The sequence below is a fragment of the Stomoxys calcitrans genome, chromosome 2 (assembly GCF_963082655.1).
Source record: "Stomoxys calcitrans chromosome 2, idStoCalc2.1, whole genome shotgun sequence".
NCBI classification, from domain to species: Eukaryota; Metazoa; Arthropoda; class Insecta; order Diptera; family Muscidae; genus Stomoxys; species Stomoxys calcitrans.
In genome coordinates this window covers 218890955-218910954 of record NC_081553.1, presented here as the reverse complement: position 1 = coordinate 218910954, position 20000 = coordinate 218890955, and the positions used below count along the sequence as shown (strand labels likewise).

The 20000-nt window shown below is 41.8% G+C and overlaps 1 protein-coding gene across 1 annotated transcript in view; it reads left to right on the top strand.

Annotated features, from left to right (window-relative positions):
• The window catches only part of LOC106093703 (hemicentin-1), a gene marked incomplete in the record, with an annotated part of 778578 nt that overhangs the window by 219710 nt on the left and 538868 nt on the right, over positions 1-20000 (top strand).

Genomic DNA, 20000 nt, shown 5'->3' with positions numbered 1-20000 from the left:
GTAGCATTCATCGTTGGGGAGGGAAAATCTAAACCCCGTTTTACCACAATCACTACAACTACACCAGAACACACAACAACATTTTGTCCTTGTCCAAGGATCCCCTAATGGAGAGCACCAGCACTGGGGTTAGTGGTGAATGGGAACATTTGCATACCATATATGGCTAAACAAGCATTCAAGCACACTCACACACACATACCAGTACTCAGAAGCTGCTTAAACTACAACCAAACGTGAATAGATGTATAGGTTTCTATGCTCAATGTATGTTGGATGCTATACAACTCCCTATACAGAACACCCTCTGAAGCTGGTGCCCCCTTCCTAGCTTTGCTTTGCCCTGGGATTCAGCTTTTGAAAGCAAAGTGCTTTATTATGGGAAAAAGAGTTTCGATTTGTTTAAATGTAACATTGAGTTCCCTTTATCCTTGCTTGGCTGAATGCTTGGGTTAGTTTTATGCGGGCGAGTGAGTGAGTTAGTAAGCTCCAGCATTAGGATTGGGTAAGGTGTGTGTGTGTGTGTGTGTGTGTGCTTGCGTGAGTGTGTGTCATATCACTTAGTTTATATTTAAAATGTAATTTTTTATTTAAATTTTTTTTCTTCCTTTTTTTTCGAAACCTAAGCCACACTCAATTTGTAGGTTTTGAATATCTTTTCAATCCTTTCGTAGAATTCTTGTGGTCCTTGCATTGTGTTACGTATGCGGTAATAGACCACAATTTATTTTGTATTGCTTTATTGAAAAGTGCTAGGGATTCCTTTTTGCCTTTGTCAACCTTTTAGCCTAGAAGGCACAATAAAATGTTTCTTGAAAGTTTACTTTATTTTGCTGCAATAACTTAATCGCTCTGGCAAAAGGTTATTGTATGATAATGAAAACAAGTGCAATGTGCTAAGTTCAGCCGGGCCAAATCTTGGGAAAACAGCGCCAGTGATAGTACTAACAAGTCATTGCTCGATTTTGCAGAAAAAAAGATTGCTCTTTTTGGTGGCCATATCGAAATAAAGACCGATCTGAAGCATATAAGACACGGATGTCGAAATGCCTTATATAAGTCACTGTGTGAAACTTCAGCGAAATCGGATTATAAATGTGCCTTTTATGGGGCCAAGACTTCAAATTGGGAGATCAATTCAAATCTTACCCGATCTGGCCCAAATTGAAGAGAAATGTCGAAGGGCCTAACACAACTTACTGTCTCAAATTTCGGCGAAATCGGACAATAAATGTGACTTTTATGGGCTCCAAGACTTAAATCGAGAGATCGGTCTAAATTACAGCTATATCCAAATCTGGACCGATCTGGCCGAAAATGCAGAAAATTGTCGAAGAGCCCAACACAACTCACTATCCCAAATTTCGGCGAAATCGGACAATAAATGCGATTTTTATGGGCTCCAAACATTAAATCGAGAGATCGGTCTATATGGCAGCTATATCCAAATCTGGACCGATCTGGGCCAAAATGCAGAAAGTTGTCGAAGAGCCCAACACAACTGACTGACCCAAATTTCGATGACGATGGACCGATCTAAGCCAAATTGAAGAATGATGTCGAAGGACCTAACACAACTCACTGTCTCAAATTTAGGCAAAATCGGACAATAAATGCGACTTTTATGGGCCCCAAACCTTAAATCGAGAGATCGGTCTATATGGCAGCTATATCCAAATCTGAACCGATCTGGGCCAAATTGAAGGTAGATGTCGAGTGGCCTAATATAACTTGCTGTGCGAAATTTCAGCTAAATCGGATAATAAATGCGGCTTGTATGAGCCCAAGACCCTAAATCGGCGGATCTGTCCACATGGGGGCTATATGAAGATATTGTCCGATATAGCCCATCTTCGAACTTAACCTGCTTATGGACAAAAAAAGAAACTGGGCAAAGTTTCAGCTCAATATCTCAATTTTGCGAGCGTGATTTCAACAGACCGACGGACGGACATGGCTAAATCGTCTTAGATTTTTACTCTGATCAAGAATATATGTACCTTATAGGGTCGGAAACGGATATTTCGATGTGTTGCAAACGGAATGACGAAATGAATAGACCCCCATCCTTCGATGGTGGGTATAAAAATGTACACAAACTACACGATAGCGGGCAGATATATCCCCTATAAATACCAATCCCCCAATTTGACTTCTTGAGCCCCTAGAGGAGTCAATTTTCATTCAATTTGGCTGAATTTGGGAATAAAGACTTGCGTTATGATTTCCAGCATCTATGCCAGGTACGATCCTAGTCGGTATATAAACTGCTAAAACCCCCATAAAACCCTGAATTTGCCTCAATATTCATCCGATTTAATTTAAATTTGAAAAAAAATTGTGTTGTGACTTCCAGCATCCATTCCAAGTATGATCTGAATCGGTCTGTAAACTGATATAGCCCTCATATGAACCAATTTCCGGTTTTGAATTCTTGAGCTCCTAGAAGCCTCATCCGATTTGGCTGAACTTTGGAACAAAGACTTGTGTTATGACTTCCAGTATGACATGCCATGATCCGATCCGAATCGGTCTACAAACACATATAGCCCCCATATAAACCGATCTCCCGATTTAACTTTTCGAGCTCCTCGAAGCCTAAATTTTCATTCGATTTGGCTGAAATTGGGAACAAATTCTAGTGTTTTGACTTTCACCATCCAAAGCGAATTGGGTCCTAGTCGGCCCCCATGTAAACCGATCTCCAGATTTCACTTTTTGAGCCCCTATTAACTTAAATTTTCATCCAATTTGATTAAAATTTGGAAAAAAAAAACTTCCGTCTGTCCGTCCGTCTGATGTTATCACTCTACAGGCTTCAAAAATTGAGATATCGAGCTGAAATTTTGCCACCGATAGGTATTTTGGATAGGTCAAGTTATTGAACGGGCCAAATCGGAATATAGTTGGCTATAGCTGCTATATAGACCGGTCTACCGATGAAGGGTCTAAAGCCTATAAAACCTTTTTTTTAATCCAATTTCGCTAAAATTTTAAACAGTGTGTAGTTTGAGGCCTCCCGACATTCGACTTAAATAAGGTTCAGATCGGACTATATATAGCTGCCATAAAGATCAATTTTCCGATAAGGGGTCTAGGGCCGTAAAAGTTTTATTTATTACCCGGTTTGGCTAAAATTTAAAACAGTGAGCTGCTCTAGGCTTCCCACCATCCGACATACATATCGTTCTGATCGGCTTATATTTAGATATAGCTGCCATATAGGCCGATCTCCCGATAAAGGGTCGAATGCCTATAAAAGCTTTACTGTTATCCGATTTCGCTGAAATTTGAAACAGTGAGTTTTTTTCAGCCTCCCGACGTCTGACCCAAATATGGTAGAGATCGGACGGTATTTAGATATAGCTGTCATATGGATCGATATGACATATTGATAGCCTCCACCATAGGTCGAACTAGCCATGTCCGTCCGTCCGTCCGTCTGTCTGTCGAAGGCACGCTAGATCTTGAAGGAGCAAAGCTGGCCAGTTGAAATTTTGCACAAATACTCCTTATTAGCGTAGGTCGGTTAGGATTGTAAATGGGCCATATCGGTTAATGTTTTGATATAGCTGCCATATAAACCGATTTCGGGTCTTGACTTCTTGAGCCACTAGAGGGCACAATTCTTATCCGATTTGGCTGAAATTTTGGATGAGACGTTTTGTTATGACTTCCAACAACTGCGCTGAGTATGGTTGGAATCGGCCCATAAACTGATATGGCTGCTATATAAACCGATCTCGGGTCTTGACTTCCTGAGCCACTAGAGGGCACAATTCTTATCCGATTTGGCTGAAATTTTGCACGAGGTGTTTTATTTTGACTTCCAACAACTATGCTGAGTATGGTTGAAATCGGTCCGTAACCTGATATAGCTGCTATATAAACCGATCTGGTGTCTTGACTTCTTGAGCGTCTAGAGTGCGCAATTCTAATCCGATTTGGCTCAGATCGGACTATATTTAGATATTGCTTCCAAATGAACCGATATGCCGATTAAGGGTCTAAAGCCCATAAAAGCTTTATTTATTACCTGATTTCGCTGAAATTCGAATCAGTGAGTTTTTTTAGGACTCCCGACATCTGACCCAAGTATTAATCAGACTAGACAACACAGATGTAGCTGTCATATAGAACGATCTTCTAATGTTGGGTCCTAATCCCATAAAAAGCGTTTATGCCGCCTGAGTTCGATGAAACTGTTTCTGTTATATGAGTTCTCGGGACTATGATCGGGACCAGCCATAGTAGTGGAGTTATAATAGGATAGGATGATTATTTTATCCCTGGTGATGGGTATCCAAAGTTCGGCACGTCCTAACCTAACACGTTTTTACTTGTTGTTGTTGCTTTTACATTTCCAAATTCAGACCTCTTCTTTGATATTTGCTTCCCTCGCATCGTTACAATATCACCCTGTGGCATTTTTCCATTTTTATTTTTACTTCTTTGAAATATCAGCTCATTGATTGTCATTTGTGTTCATGGAACATGACACTTATGTACAATACGTCCTCTGCCATTTTGTCATTGTCAATCAAAGGCCCCACTAATTTTTGTTGATTTAAAATCTGTTATTATGGGGTCATATGAACATGAATAAAAATGAATGATGATTTTGTTTTCGTGCTAACTGATTTGTTTTTTTTTTTTGGTTTTTGGTATTCAGCACTGCTGCTTCGAGCTACCAACAACCAGCCAAGCATATTTCCATAATCACGCCATTCAGTGATTTGTTTGTACAATTTCGACATTGCTTTTCAAGTAAAGCTATTCACAACCCTATTTTTTTTTTTTTGAATTTTTTTTGAATTTTTTTCACTCGTTGGTTTTATTGAAATGAAGGCTAAAATGATTATTTCAGTAAATAATGAATGCATACAATGTCAATGCACATAATGAAAATCCGGCAAATTATTTTAATAGTATTTTGCTGTTAGAATGCAAAATAAAAATGTTGCTCATAAATATTTGATGGCATGACATTTATGTGAAAATACTTTTGGACGGTGAATTGAAGGCAGAGCAGAGAGAAAAATATACCAAACTTGTTGTCATGCATTCGCCGATATTAACTTTATCCCCCATGGGTAGGTATTTAAGGTATTTGGGAAACGACAAATGACCTGGAGAATAAAAAAAAATGTATAACAAATCATGAAAGGTTCAGCATTTTAAGTAATGACATACAAATTTAATTAAGAGAACAATCAAAGCAGTGAGTGGTTCGTATTCCAGGAAATACAATTTAAAGGTAATTAAAAGCCATTACACCATAAAAAAAAACTAAAATGAAAATAGAACCAGCAAGGAAGGGCAAAAGTGGGGCGATGTCGACTGTATAATACCCTAGATCACCGAGTATGCGTAATACTTTTAATACATAGCACTTATATCCAAATTAAGTCAGACTTTATATGGGGATGATATGTAGGGAAGTTTTATCTTAATCGATTTTGATGAAATTTTGCACACGATTGGGATGTCAATTAAACCATCTTATGAAAAATGTTGTAGAGATCAGACGTGACTTCTACAGCCTTACAAGGCCATATCGGATTGAAAATATATATGGGAGCTATATCTAAATCTGGACCGATTTTTATGAAACTTTGCACACAAGTGAGGACATTGAATAAAACGGCCCATTGCCAAATTTTGTAAAGATCGGACGAAAATTGTGGCTTCTACAGCCTTAAAAGGCCATATCGGATGAAAAATATATATGGGAGCTATATCTAAATCTGAACCGATTTAAATGAAATTTTGCACACATATTGAAACGTCATAAAAAGCACTTCGTGCCAAATTTTGTAAAGATCGGAAGGAAATTGTGCCTTCTACAGCCTTAATAGGTCAAATCGGACGAAATTTTAAATTTTAACCGATTTCGACGGAATTTCCCACACATATTGGGACGTCACAAAAAGCACTTCGTGCCAAATTTTATAAAGATCGGACTACAATTGTGCCTTTTACAGCTTTAAAAGGGCATATCGGATGAAAGATATATATGGGAGCTTTATCTAAATCTGAACCGATTTCAATAAAAATTTGCAAGCATTTTGGGTCGTTAAAAAACACTTCGTGTCAAATTTGGTAGAGATCGCACCAAAATTCTGGCTTCTACAGCTTTAAAAGGGCACATCGGATGAAAGATATATATGGGAGCTACATCTAAATATGAACCGATTTTTTTCTAAATAAATAGCGTTCACCCTTGGACCAAAAACGATACTTAGGCAAAATTTTGTGAAAATCGGACACCAAATGCGACCTGTACCTTGATTACAAGAAGTCAGGAATCGAATCAGGAAGTGATACGATGGGTCTAGCTCTTCTCCTTCTTAGCGTTGCAAACAAAAGCATAAATCTATAATACACTGTACCACAGTGGTGGTGTAAGGTATAACAAGTAACAAATAAAAGCGTATTAAGTTCGGCCGGGCCGGACGAGTGGACGGCAGGATGGGCGGGCGAAAGGATGGTTAACGGAAGGACGGGCGGACGGATGGACGGGCGGACGGAAGTACGGGCGAACGGCAGGATGGGCGGACGGAAGGACGGGCGGATGGAAGGATGGGCGGACGGGCGGACGGAAGGACGGGGGACGGAAGGACGGGCGGACGGAAGGACGGGCGGACGGAAGGACGGGCGGACGGAAGGACGGGCGGACGGAAGGACGGGCGGACGGAAGGACGGGCGGACGGAAGGACGGGCGGACGGAAGGACGGGCGGACGGAAGGACGGGCGGACGGAAGGACGGGCGGACGGAAGGACGGGCGGACGGAAGGACGGGCGGACGGAAGGACGGGCGGACGGAAGGACGGGCGGACGGAAGGACGGGCGGACGGAAGGACGGGCGGACGGAAGGACGGGCGGACGGAAGGACGGGCGGACGGAAGGACGGGCGGACGGAAGGACGGGCGGACGGAAGGACGGGCGGACGGAAGGACGGGCGGACGGAAGGACGGGCGGACGGAAGGACGGGCGGACGGAAGGACGGGCGGACGGAAGGACGGGCGGACGGAAGGACGGGCGGACGGAAGGACGGGCGGACGGAAGGACGGGCGGACGGAAGGACGGGCGGACGGAAGGACGGACGGACGGGCGGACGGAAGGGCGGGCGGACGGAAGGACGGGCGGACGGAAGGACGGGCGGACGGAAGGACGGGCGGACGGAAGGACGGGCGGACGGAAGGACGGGCGGACGGAAGGACGGGCGGACGGAAGGACGGGCGGACGGAAGGACGGGCGGACGGAAGGACGGGCGGACGGAAGGACGGGCGGACGGAAGGACGGGCGGATGGAAGGACGGGCAGACGGATGGACGGATGGACGGGCGGACGGCAGGATGGGCGGACGGAAGAACGAGCGGACGGAGGGACGGAGAATGAGACATCGGTCTATATGGCGGCTATATCCAAACCTTGACTAATCTGAGACAATTGAAGAATAATGTCGAAGGGCTCAATACAATTCATTGTTTAAAATTTTGGCAACATCGGACAATACATCGAAGCTCGGTAAATATGGCAGCTTTAATCAGGTTGTGAACCAATTTGAACCATAATAAGCACAGTTGTTGGAGGTTATACCAAAACATTACGTGCAAACTTTCAGTTAAATCGGACGGGAATTGCGCCCTCTTTAGGCTCAAGAAGTCAGGTATATCAAAACATGGACCCATATGGCCCATTTACAATCAAAACTGACCTACACCAATAAGAAGTATTTGTTCAAACTTTCAAGCGGCTAGCTTTATTCCTTCGAAAGTTAGACAGATGGACAGACAGACGGAAAGACAGATGGGCAGACAGACGGACAGACAGACGGACAGACAGACGGACAGACAGACGGACAGACAGACGGACAGACAGACGGACAGACAGACGGACAGACAGACGGACAGACAGACGGACAGACAGACGGACAGACAGACGGACAGACAGACGGACAGACAGACGGACAGACAGACGGACAGACAGACGGACAGACAGACGGACACATGGATCACCAGACGTAGGTACAGACGGACGACCAGACGTACGTACAGACGGACGGACAGGTGGACGCCCAGCCGGACGGACGGACGGACGGACATGGCTAGATCGACTTAAACAGTCATGACGAACAAGAATTTATGTGTGGGGTCTTAGACGTATATTTCGAGGTGTTACAAAGGGAATGACGAAATTAATATACCCCCATCCTATAGTGGAGGGTATAAAAAGAATCTGTGCAACGTTTCAGCTTAATAACTCCATTTTAAAAGACTGTAGCGTGATTTCAACAGACAGACGGTGGGACGGACAGACGGACATATAGACGGACAGACAGACGGACAGACAGATATGGATAGATCGTCTTTGATTTTTGCTACTATCAAGAATATATATATATATTGGGTTGCCCAAAAAGTAATTGCGGATTTTTTAAAAGAAAGTAAATGCATTTTTAATAAAGCTTAGAATGAACTTTAATCAAATATACTTTTTTTACACTTTTTTCTAAAGCAAGCTAAAAATAACAGCTGATAACCGACAGAAGAAAGAATACAATTACAGGGTCACAAGCCGTTGAAAAAATTTGTCAACGCCGACTATATGAAAAATCCGCAATTACTTTTTGGGCAACCCAATACTTGGATATGGATATTTCGATGTATTGCAAACGGAATGACAAAATGAATATACCTCCATCCTTCGGTGGTGGGTATAATAGTCGGTCTATATTGCAGCTATATTCAAATCAGGAAAGCATAGATGTGCCAAATTTCAGCGAAATTGTGTAATAAATATGGGTTTTATGGGGCCAAAACTCTAAAACGGGATCACTCAAACAAAGACTGCTTTGAACCATTTAGGGCACCGATATCGAAAAATCTAACATAAATTTCTATGCCGCATTTCAGCGAAATCGGATAATAGATGTATGCATTTTTTATTGGAGGCTGCCGTAGCGCAGAGGTTAGCATGTCCGCCTAAGAAGCTGAACGCCTGGGTTCGAATCCTGGCGAGACCATGAGAAAAATTTTTCAGCGGTGGTTTTCCCCTCCTAATGCTGGCAACATTTGTGAGGTACTATGCCATGTGAAAACTTCTCTCCAAAGAGGTGTCGCACTGCGGCACGCCGTTCGTACTCGGCTATAAAAAAGAGGCCCCTTATCATTGAGCTTAAAACTTGAATCGGACTGCACTCATTGATATGTGAGAAGTTTGCCCCTGTTCCTTAGTGGAATGTTCATGGGCAAAAATTTGCATTTTTTGTATTTTTTGCAGGTGTATCCAAATATAGTTCGATCATAACCATAACCATACCGATAAAGGGTCTGAAGGTCATAAAAGCTTTATTTTTTATACGATTTTGCTGAATTTTTGAACCAGTGATTTACTTTAAACCTCCCGACATCCAACTCAATGATGTGAATTATATCAGACTAGGTATAGCTGTCATATAGACCGATCTGCCGATTAAGGGTCTGATGACCATAAAAGTTTTATTTATTACTTGATATCTCATAACTCACTGTCCCAATTTCATCAAAATCGGATAATAAATGTGGCTTTCATGAGCCTAAGAACTCATATCGGCGGATCGGTCAATACGGGCTATCTGATATAGCCCATCTTCGAACTTAACCTGCCTATGGACACAAAAAGAATCTGTGTTTCACCCGAATACCTTTATATTTAAAGACTTCATTTCAACAGACAGACAGCCGTATGAAATATTTCTGTTATTTTTTCAACATCCTTAGATGTCCTTAGAGTTTAGGGAAACAAAATTTCTATATGATGAATTTTGCCAAGTAGCCAATGCTGACATTTATTTTGTTGTTGTTTGTGTTTCCCTGATACATAAATTTCCATTCCCATTCCCATTAACTGTTATAAAACTTTTGTGGTTTCAATTTGTTTTGTGGAACATATGTTTTCAAAACTTGTCTCTTAGTTGCCAACAAGAGAGTTGGGGGAGGGAGGGAAAAACTCTCTATGCACCTACTATCCCCATGGCTTATCGCTCATGTAATGCAAAGAGAAAATTTTAATATTTTATTTACCTTTGTTAACAATCATCAACAACAACAAGAATGGAAAGTTTTTAAATTACAGCAAAGTAAACGAAATACAGCAACTTCCCAACTACTCAGCCACATCAAATGCCAGAGACATCACAACACCAACCATGAAATTCTCTGGCTGTCAGCCCTACAGCCTGCCTGCTTGTCTGCCCACGCTGACTTTACTCCTGGCATAGGAGGTTTGTTACACCTATCCGCCTAGGCCCCATTTTCTCATGTTGTTAAAGCCAAATATGAGGAAGCTCCGCCATAAACAACGACAATAGCAAAAAGTTTATATTTTTCTTTTGCCGCAATATTTTGTTGGTCTTTGTGATTTTTTTTTTTTTGTGGTTGTTGCTTTCCAATTTTTTTTTTTGGTTTGCGTGTGTAAATGTAAATTGAAAAGCCACGAATATCTCACGAAACATTGTGCTAGATGGCAACAATTTCTAATGTGTTAGAATTTTCTTCGGGTATAACATGTCACATGAACCTCTTCAGAATAGATTTGGGGAGGGGAAATAACAATGAGGGAAAAAAACCATATGAACATCTTCCCCCTTGGACTAACTCAGCTGTAAATTTAAAGACATTGACAAAATATCTCGGTTGATATTGTTAGCGTGTTTTTTTAGGGGCTAGACAAAGAGTTCTAGATAATCAGGAGATATGAGATGTTCCCTAAGAAATATGGCAACGTTGATTTTATATTAATTTTCTATCAACCAACACTAAAGGGAATGTCCCCTATGAATGCAGTGCATTGCGTTGGCGAAAAAAAATTAGGAATTGGAGGGGGGAAACGGATGTAGTGTTTATTGGCATTTGTCTTAAATCTCTGGATGTGAAAGTGGATGGGAAAAACATTAGCCGGAAGTCGATTCCACATACATATATAATTCCACATACATATACACATGGGCACACAAAGATCTTGCCGGCTTGCGCAGCAGTTTAGTATTGGCATTTTTATTCAATCGCCAGTTCCCGAATGCCCCGTCTTTCGATCTGACAGCATCTCTGCCTGTCTGGTTAAACCAACTTTGATCAGAATCGGCTAAACTAACGGCGCTGATATCAATTCTATAGTCCTCGGCCTAAGCCCCCAGCTCTTTTCTATTGTGTTGTTGCAGGAGTAGAAAGCATTCAGTCTCTATTTTAACCCTTGTCTCCGGAGGTGGTCAACTATACACCACGGAGGACAGTACATCTGAAAACGCCTAGCTTCCGGTCCTGGTGAGACTGCAAGTGCAAATTTGCCCATCTACATTCCACTAAGGAACTGGGTCAAACATCTCACATGTCACTGAGTGCTGTTCGATTCAAATTTTAAGCTCAATGGTAAGGGGCCTCCTTTTTATAGCCGAGTCCTAACAGCGTGACGCAGTGCTTTACATCTTTGGGATGAAGTTTTAACACGGTCCTTAGCCTTAGCCTTTGCCTTTGCCTTTGCTTTTGCCTTTGCCTTTGCCTTTGCCTTTGTCTTTGCCTTTGTCTTTGCCTTAGTCATAGTCATAGCCCTTGGCCTTTGCCTTAGTCATAGTTATAGCCCACATTTAAGATTGCACGCCCAAAACCTCTCATCGTGTCATAGGCCACATTTAAGATGGCTTAGGAATCAGCACAACCAACTGCTTTCGATCCGCACAAACCTTGCAGAAGTCTAATTTTGGGAGTCGCCAATTGTTGTTGTTGCCACATATTCATGTGGAGATGGCGATCATCGTTAAGCTCCTGTAGGTGAGCAAGCCGTTCCGGTTCAAAGGACCGATCGCCGTGGGTACATGGTGGCCATTGGTTATTTAAAGACACCAATAACTTGCCTTTTCATATAAAGCATCATAGGCACTCAGTATTTATGAGCCGGTGTCGCCCGGCCTCTCACTGTGACTATCCGCTCGATACCGCTGATTATGCGCGACTGCCGTTGCAGCTACTCCGTATGGAGCATTCCACTATCCTCAACCTGTGGATGCGTCCGGTGGCACGCATCTAAGCTTCTCTTGCAACTAAGCTTCTCAATGTTCCAGCCTGTGTAGTGCTCACAGCTATCCCGGGTCTGCGCTACGGTGGCCTCCTGGTGAGTCTACAAACTCAGTATTTCGGGGATTTATGCTGCGGTCCACTGGCCGCTCATACAGACATTTTTCTCAATAGACCTGACCTCCTCCTCTAAGGACCTGTGAAACCTGTAGATACCCAAAAGTTACAAAATACAGAATAAAACCTCTCCTTGGGGAGTTCTTCTTGTTATCGCTAGTTATGCGTTGCCTTCCTCCACGTACCAAACCAAATCATTAGGAGACAGAGGAACTTTATATCTACCATAGCGTCTATATATAGACTTCAACACCAAGTTATTAAAATCCCCTTTCATGCCCAAGAATGCCAACAAAGTACAATCTCCTATCCCCATAGGTATCAATCTCATGGCAGCCGGTTATATATACTGTATTAGCCCCATAGAGTCCTTCATACATATAACGCTTTTCGCATAAAATGACTCATATCCCAGCACACATATACACATAAAGACAAGCGCGCTTTTAGGCGCGAATGTAAACATGGCTGTAGGCTGAAAAATCGAAATTGTTAAAGTTGATGTTCGGTTGTTTTGTGTTGTGTTATGTTTTCTTTTGCGGAAGAAGCAGCTTGGCAGTCAAGCAAAGACAAACAACCAAAGGCAACAATAACAACATGTATAAAATAACAACAGCAACTACAACAATACTCGTTAACAGAAAATGCTCAAGAAAAGGATAATTTTTAATCTAAGCGTATGAAGGCAATTGTTTACACACTCACAACACTAACACAAATAATACCACAAGACATGAGCATACAGCAAGAAGGAGTTGTGCCTTTTTTCCCATTAGTGTGTCTGTGTGTGTGTGTGTGGGTGTGTGCCTTAGGCATTGTGTCAAAACAAATATCCTTCCTCACTCAAAACGAAGCAGACTCATTCATCCATAGAAAAGGAAGATAGACAGCAGAGATATAGACAGAGAGACAGACAGACAGACAGATACGCACTAACGCATTAAACAATCTTTGAGATCTACTTCCCTACTCTTTCCCATCCTCTTCCACTCTTTGCCAACTCACACTGCTTTCTTAAATATTTATAGAAAATCTATTACACTATGTCCTGTTTCCGCAACAAAGTTACATTGTTGGCTTTGTGTGGTTGTCATAACTGTTTTATGGTTGGCACACAAAGACACCATAAGCCTATATGGCGAAACCCAAAAGACATGGAAAGGGTGTAGAAGGGTAAAGAAGTAGAAAAATCTCTCAAAGGACCAAACTTAATACAAACAACCAGAAATGACACATATTTCAACGCGTTCACTAAAGTTTTCAAACTCTTACAGGCATACGCATACACACACCATTGGACTGGAACTACATACAACTACAACTGTTGTGTGTAAATCTCTGTCTCATGCAAAGGTAGAAAAGTTCTGACTTCAACTTTCTTTAGTATTGGAAACTGTTACAAAACTGCTAAGGCAAACAGTTTGAAAGACTACAAAAACTAAGAAAACATACTCGCCTAAAAGTTTCATAAAAGTTCATTAAGTAATTTTGTTGCAGCCTTGAGCCTCCAAGACACAAGTGCGTAAGCGCTAGTGAAGGGAGAGAGAGAGAGAGAAATAGAGAATGGAAATTGGAGAGTCAAAAACCCTCGCCTAGTTGTACCTTTTGCTTATAGATACACCAACTATGGATCTCATTTTGCATTGATGGATCTCATTTATTAAGGGAACAGAATAGCGAGAGGTTAGGTCATATCCTGTCCAAAAACTACAGACTAGTCAGTTGCTCATACTCAACACGTGCTCGGCTTTCCATAGGTATGCAGCTATCAGCAATGCTAGTGGGGCGCTCCTTCCACTTTAACAAGGCCAAAACTGTCTGAAGGAGCGTTCCAATGCTTTTGTGATGTACTAGAAAGTTCTTAACTATTGTCTTGGCTAAATTTTTGTCTTAGTATTGGAACGAAAATCTCAATGGTTTGGCTGCTATAGGCTAAAATATCCAAAAAACCTTATGAATGTCTGAGATAAAAACCGAAAATCAAAATCTGGGCTCGATTTTCTCCGTAGGCGTATGGTCAAGGGGACTTTTATGCTCAATACAATCCCAAGAATCAGAAACGGGAAGGGCCTATTAAGGCGACTGTTAAGGATGTAGCGTAGCGCCATGTTTTCGCCGTAGCCTTAACATTCCTAGGAAGTTTACATTCACGGGTGGGTACGGGGGCAACGGGTCAGGAGTCTACATTGAATTCGTTGGATAGAATTTCGGTACGGCTGCAGAGTCTTTCAGGGGGAGATCTTCGAGATCGTACTGAAGCGGACATCGATGCAAAAGATTTTGGCCGATAGGACTTTCACAAAATATGTGGGCAGTCAGGTGGCGCTGAGATAGAGACTCTGGGCTGGAGGTGTCCCGCCTTTCCAGTGAGTTGCTGTATACACAGCAGGGTCGAAATTGGTTGGAGGCAAAGGGCAGTAGTCTACATTGAGTTTTTTTTTGAAATTAGGAAATCACATAGGCTTCTGGACGGATAAAACACTTTTCGGGCAGAGCTTGTCGCTATCCTGAAGACACTGGAGGCGACATGGAAGCAAAAGAGTGACTAATCGATCGCAACTTAACGAGATACGTGGAGCCAGGCAGTGATGAAGATAATGTCGTTGAGTCCAGTGAGGTGGAGACTCTGGAGTGGAGATGTTAAGCCTTTTTCGTGAGCTTCCGTATACGCGGACAGAAGAATACATTGAGTTCCTTAGAAGTAGGAATCATGGAAGCTTCTGGGCGGGTGTAGCAACTTCTAGGTGGACGTATTTCCGAGCTAAAGATCACATCAGACAATATCAATGCAATAGTGGCTTCTCGATTGAACAGTCATGAAATAGGTGGTCAGTTTGGCGTTGCTGAAGACTCTTACAACGGGCCATGTGAAATTGAGACGCTAGGCTGGGGATGTCCCGCCTCCATCTGTATGAAAGCATCGGAGCAGGAGTCTATATAGAGTTTCTTGAAAGTAGAGCCCTTCTAGGCTTCTGGGCGGGAGCAGTGTCTTGCAGGCGGAGGCTCTTAATTCTATAAAAATTCTGGAGGTGATGTGTTAGAGATATTCGAGGGTCTACCCGATCGGACAATCGTTGAGTCTGGCGGCGCTGAAGACTCTGGCCAATTGTGGTCGCGACCATGGGCTTGACGTGTTCCGCTTTCTCAAGTGTCTTTCAGGCGGAGGCTCTCAATTCTATAAAAATTCTGGAGGTGATGTGTTAGAGATATTCGAGGGTCTTCCTGATCGGACAATCGTTGTGTCTGGCGGCGCTGAAGACACTGGCCAATTGTGGTCGCGACCATGGGCTAGACGTGTCTCGCTTTCTCCATGAGCTTCTGCTTAAACGGCAGGATTTAAATTGGATGGGGGCAATGGGGTTGGAGATCACATTGAATTTCTTGGAGTGAGGGCATCATAGAGGCTTCTGGAAGGGTGTTGCATCTTCCAGGTCCTTCAGGCAAGGAACTTAGCCATCCTGAAGACACTGGGGACGATATTGCTGCAGGGATGGATGTCCGATCAGACTATGGCGAGATACACAAACGGTCAGCATAGTGATCTACTCTCAAATATCATTTATTTGAACCCCATATTGCCGTTGTCCTCAAAATTGGATATCAAATTCCTTAAAATCGGATAACAAATCCCTTATTGCACTCTCTTTAAAACCCATATTGTCATGGTGGATGCCCAGAATCTTGGTCTCACATTTGGATATCAGATTCGTATTCTACTCGCAAATATCTTTCATTTGAGTCCCATATTGCCGCGGTCGGTGAATATGTCCGATTTAGGGATGTTTTGGGGATTAGGGTGGTCCCCCTAATTCTACAATTGGATATCAGATATATTTTCTAATCGTCTATACCTTTCATTTGAGTCCCATATTGCCCAGATTGGTCTATATATATATTTAGTAGGTTTTGGGGATGGGGCTGCCCCCCTAGGTACCCCATCCGAAATTGGGATACCAAATTTTTATTTTTAGTTTACTATAAGAGAGCACACAAAATTTCGCTTAAATCGCATCACCCACTACCGAGATCTGGCGTTTCTGAAAATTAGGGTAAGGGGGAGCGTCCGCCCTTCCGATATCAAATCCTGCTCCTGGCTACTTCCCTGACTTTCATATAAACCGATCTCCCCATTGGATTTTTTGAGTCTTTAGAGGGTACAGTTCTTGTCTGATTTGGCTGAGATTTTGAGCAATGTCACTACTTTGACTTTTAACAGATATGCCAGATATGATCTGAATCGGTACTGAATTTTCCATGAACATTCCGGAATAGGTGATACTCTCACTTAGGAATAGGGCATACTTCTCTCATATCAATGAGTGCAGTCCGATTAAGATTTAAGCTCAATGATAAGGAGCCCTCCTTATGCCTAGTCCAAACGGCGTGCCGCATAGGGGCACCTATTTGTAGAGAAGTTTTTACATGGCAGGACCTCACAAATATAGCCATCTTTAGTAAGGGGATTACCACCACTGAAAATTTTGGTGATGTTCCGCATTACAGGCGGACATACTAACCTCTGCGCCACGGTGGCCCCATAAAAACCTACCTCCCGTTTTAACTTCTTGGGCTTCATAGGGCTTAATTCCTATCAATTTTGGCTGAAATTTTGCACAATGACTTTCACTATGATCTCTAACATCCATACCAAGTGTTGGGCGAATCGTTCCATAATCTGATATAAAACCAATAGCATAGCAATTATTACCCATTATCCTTTGTTTGCCTATTAAGAAATACCGGGCAAAGACCCCTCGTGGAGGATATATAAGATTCGGAGCGGCCAAATTTGGCAAGCATTTAGTTGTTCTTTTTTCTGGAAGTCGCCGTAGCGCTGAGATAAGCATGTCCACCTATGACCTGGAATGCCTGGGTTCGAATCCTAGCAAAAACATTTAAAACCAGCAAGGAAGGGCAAAAGTCGGGCGGTGCCGACTGTATAATACTCTACACCTACCCTATAAGTACAATGTGGGAGCTATAACAAATTTTGAAGGGCCTCATCGGATGTTTTCAGAAGGATCATAAAACAATCCATATCAAATTTCAAACTGCAATAAGTACGGTTCACAAATGGCAACTTTATTGCAAACTACCCAGAATCTGTTGGGTTGCCCAAAAAGTAATTGCGGATTTTTCATATAGTCGGCGTTGACAAATTTCTTCACAGCTTGTGACTCTGTAATTGCATTCTTTCTTCTGTCAGTTGTCAGTTTTAGCTTGCTTTAGAAAAAAAGTGTAAAAAAAGTATATTTGATTAAAGTTCATTCTAAGTTTTATTAAAAATGCATTTACTTTCTTTTAAAAAATCCGCAATTACTTTTTGGGCAAACCAATATATAGTAGCTATATCTAATTCTAAACCGATTTAGAGCAAACATCTCAGATAATGTGGTGCTCGTCGAGAAAAGCGTTTTGCAAAATTTTGGCAAAGATGGATCAAAAAAATGAGCTTGCAGTGGCTCTAGAAGTGAAAATCGGGCGATATACATATATGACAGCCATATCTAAATCTGAACCGATTTCCATGAAATTCACCAGTAATGTTGAGAGTCATAGGAAAATCCTTCCTGCCAAATTTCGAGAGAATCGGTTAAGAAAAGACCATTTTATTGCAATATTACTGCAAATCGGACAAACATATATATGGGAGCTATATCTAAATCGGAACCGATTTTTTCCAATTTCATTAGGCTTCGTCTCTATGCCGAAAAACATGGCCGTACCAAATTTGAAGACGATCGGATGAAAATTGCGTCCTGTAGTTTGTCTACAAATTAATATCGGCAGACGGACAGAGAGGCGGACATAGCTAAATCGAATCAGAAAGTGATTCTGAGTCGATCGGTTTACGCATCAATGGGTCTATCTCTCTTCCTTTTGGGTGTTACAAACAAATTCGCTAATACCCTGTACCACAGTAGTTGTGTAGGGTATACAAATTTCGGCGGTGGTCTCCCTCTCCTAATGCAGGCGACATTTGTGTAGTACTTTGCCATGTAAAAACTTCACCCCGAAAAAATGCGTCACACTACGGCACGCCCTTTGCACTCGGTTATAAAAAGGAGGCCGCTTATCATTGTGCTTGAACTTGAATCGGACTGCACTCTTTAATATGTGAGAAGTTTCCATCTGTTCCTTAATGGAATGTGCATGGGCAAATTTGCCATTTTTTCGCCTACCTTTTCTTGTTTCCATATAGCCAGTCTACAGATATCAACACAGATAGGCCGAAAAGGCACTTTGCAGATTGATAATGTTGACATAAAAGCGCACATACGAGTGAGTATATATTGTGTGAGATATTTGTCATTAAGAATATTTGGTTTTTTGTTTTCTCAATGTTGTCTTCTTTATTATTGTTTGTGCCTTGTGCCGACTTCATGAGGTCTCTTGTCGAAGCGTATACCCAATTTTGTTGTTATTTATTAACATTTGCAGGTGTGCGTTGGGGGACCATGCACGTGTGTGTGTGTGCATTAAAGAGCAAGAATATATGATGATGGTGATGATGATATTTTATTTTTATTGTTTTTGTTTTATTCAAAGATGGAGAGAGAGAGAGAGAGAGAGAGATATGTTCGTATTCGCTTGTATGCCATTGGGGAAATGGCCAAAAGTAGTGTTAGGGTGGTGATGGTGGTGGTGGTGTTGTTGATGATGGTATTGTTGCAAATGGATGCGTACCTCTGTTATATTTTATTCATATGTTATCGTCAGTTTTTGGCTTCCGTCCATGTGCCTGAGTTTTGGGCGCATTCATACTTTTATGTTTGATTTTTATTTGCACACAAAAGCATACACAATAAAATGCGTTGCATACGAATGAACACGAGGCAAGACTACCAATGTGTATTGTGTGTGTGTACCTTTATTTTTTGGCAAAGCAAATGCTGTATTTTTATACACGTAGCCAATGACAGCATATTTACCGAAATTCCATATCCTTTGAAATATTATTTTTAGTTTATGCATGTGTTCGAGGTGGAGAAAGTGTGCAAGTTCTGTCATACATTGGGGTGTAACGATTCATATTTTGAAATTTAGATTTTGTATGAGTTAAGTTTTTCGGGGTGGCAGTAGTGGTTGATAATTGGGCAAAGAGGATTGAAGCTGTTCCTTAGCATAGCAATTCTTATCCATTATCCTTTGTTTGCCTATTAAGAAATACCGGGCAAAACCTATGGTGGAGGGTATATAAGATTCAGAGCGGCCAAATTTGGCACGCATTTAGATGTTTTTTTTTCTGGACGCCACCGTAGCGGCGTCAAATATAAATATAAATATTGGCAGCTAAAAGATATAAATATTGAAAGCTAAGACTGCCGAAACCCTATATACGTGCACTACGCCAAAGTTTCCTTCACAGGAAAGGAAATAATGCATATTTAGAAAATGCAAACAACGCAAACTGCATGCCATTGAGAGCAGCATTCTGCTTGCGATATGTTTATAGATAATTCTCATTCATCTATATTCACAAGCGCCACCAACCAGTCCATGTGGGAAGTTCAACTTCTTTAACTATGTATAATTTATCTACGAATTGGGTCCAAATTTCATCTGCCAAAGAGAAAAGTGTGCAGTATACTCTGCCATTTCAATCTGAAAAAACTCACAAAAGAATAACGACTGCAAGTCGTTGAAATTTTTATACCCACCACCGAAGGATGGGGGTATATTCATTTTGTCATTCCGTTTGCAACACATCGAAATATCCATTTCCGACCCTATAAAGTATATATATTCTTGATCAGCGTAAAAATCTAAGACGATCTAGCCATGTCCGTCCGTCTGTCCGTCTGTCCGTCTGTCCGTCTGTCTGTTGAAA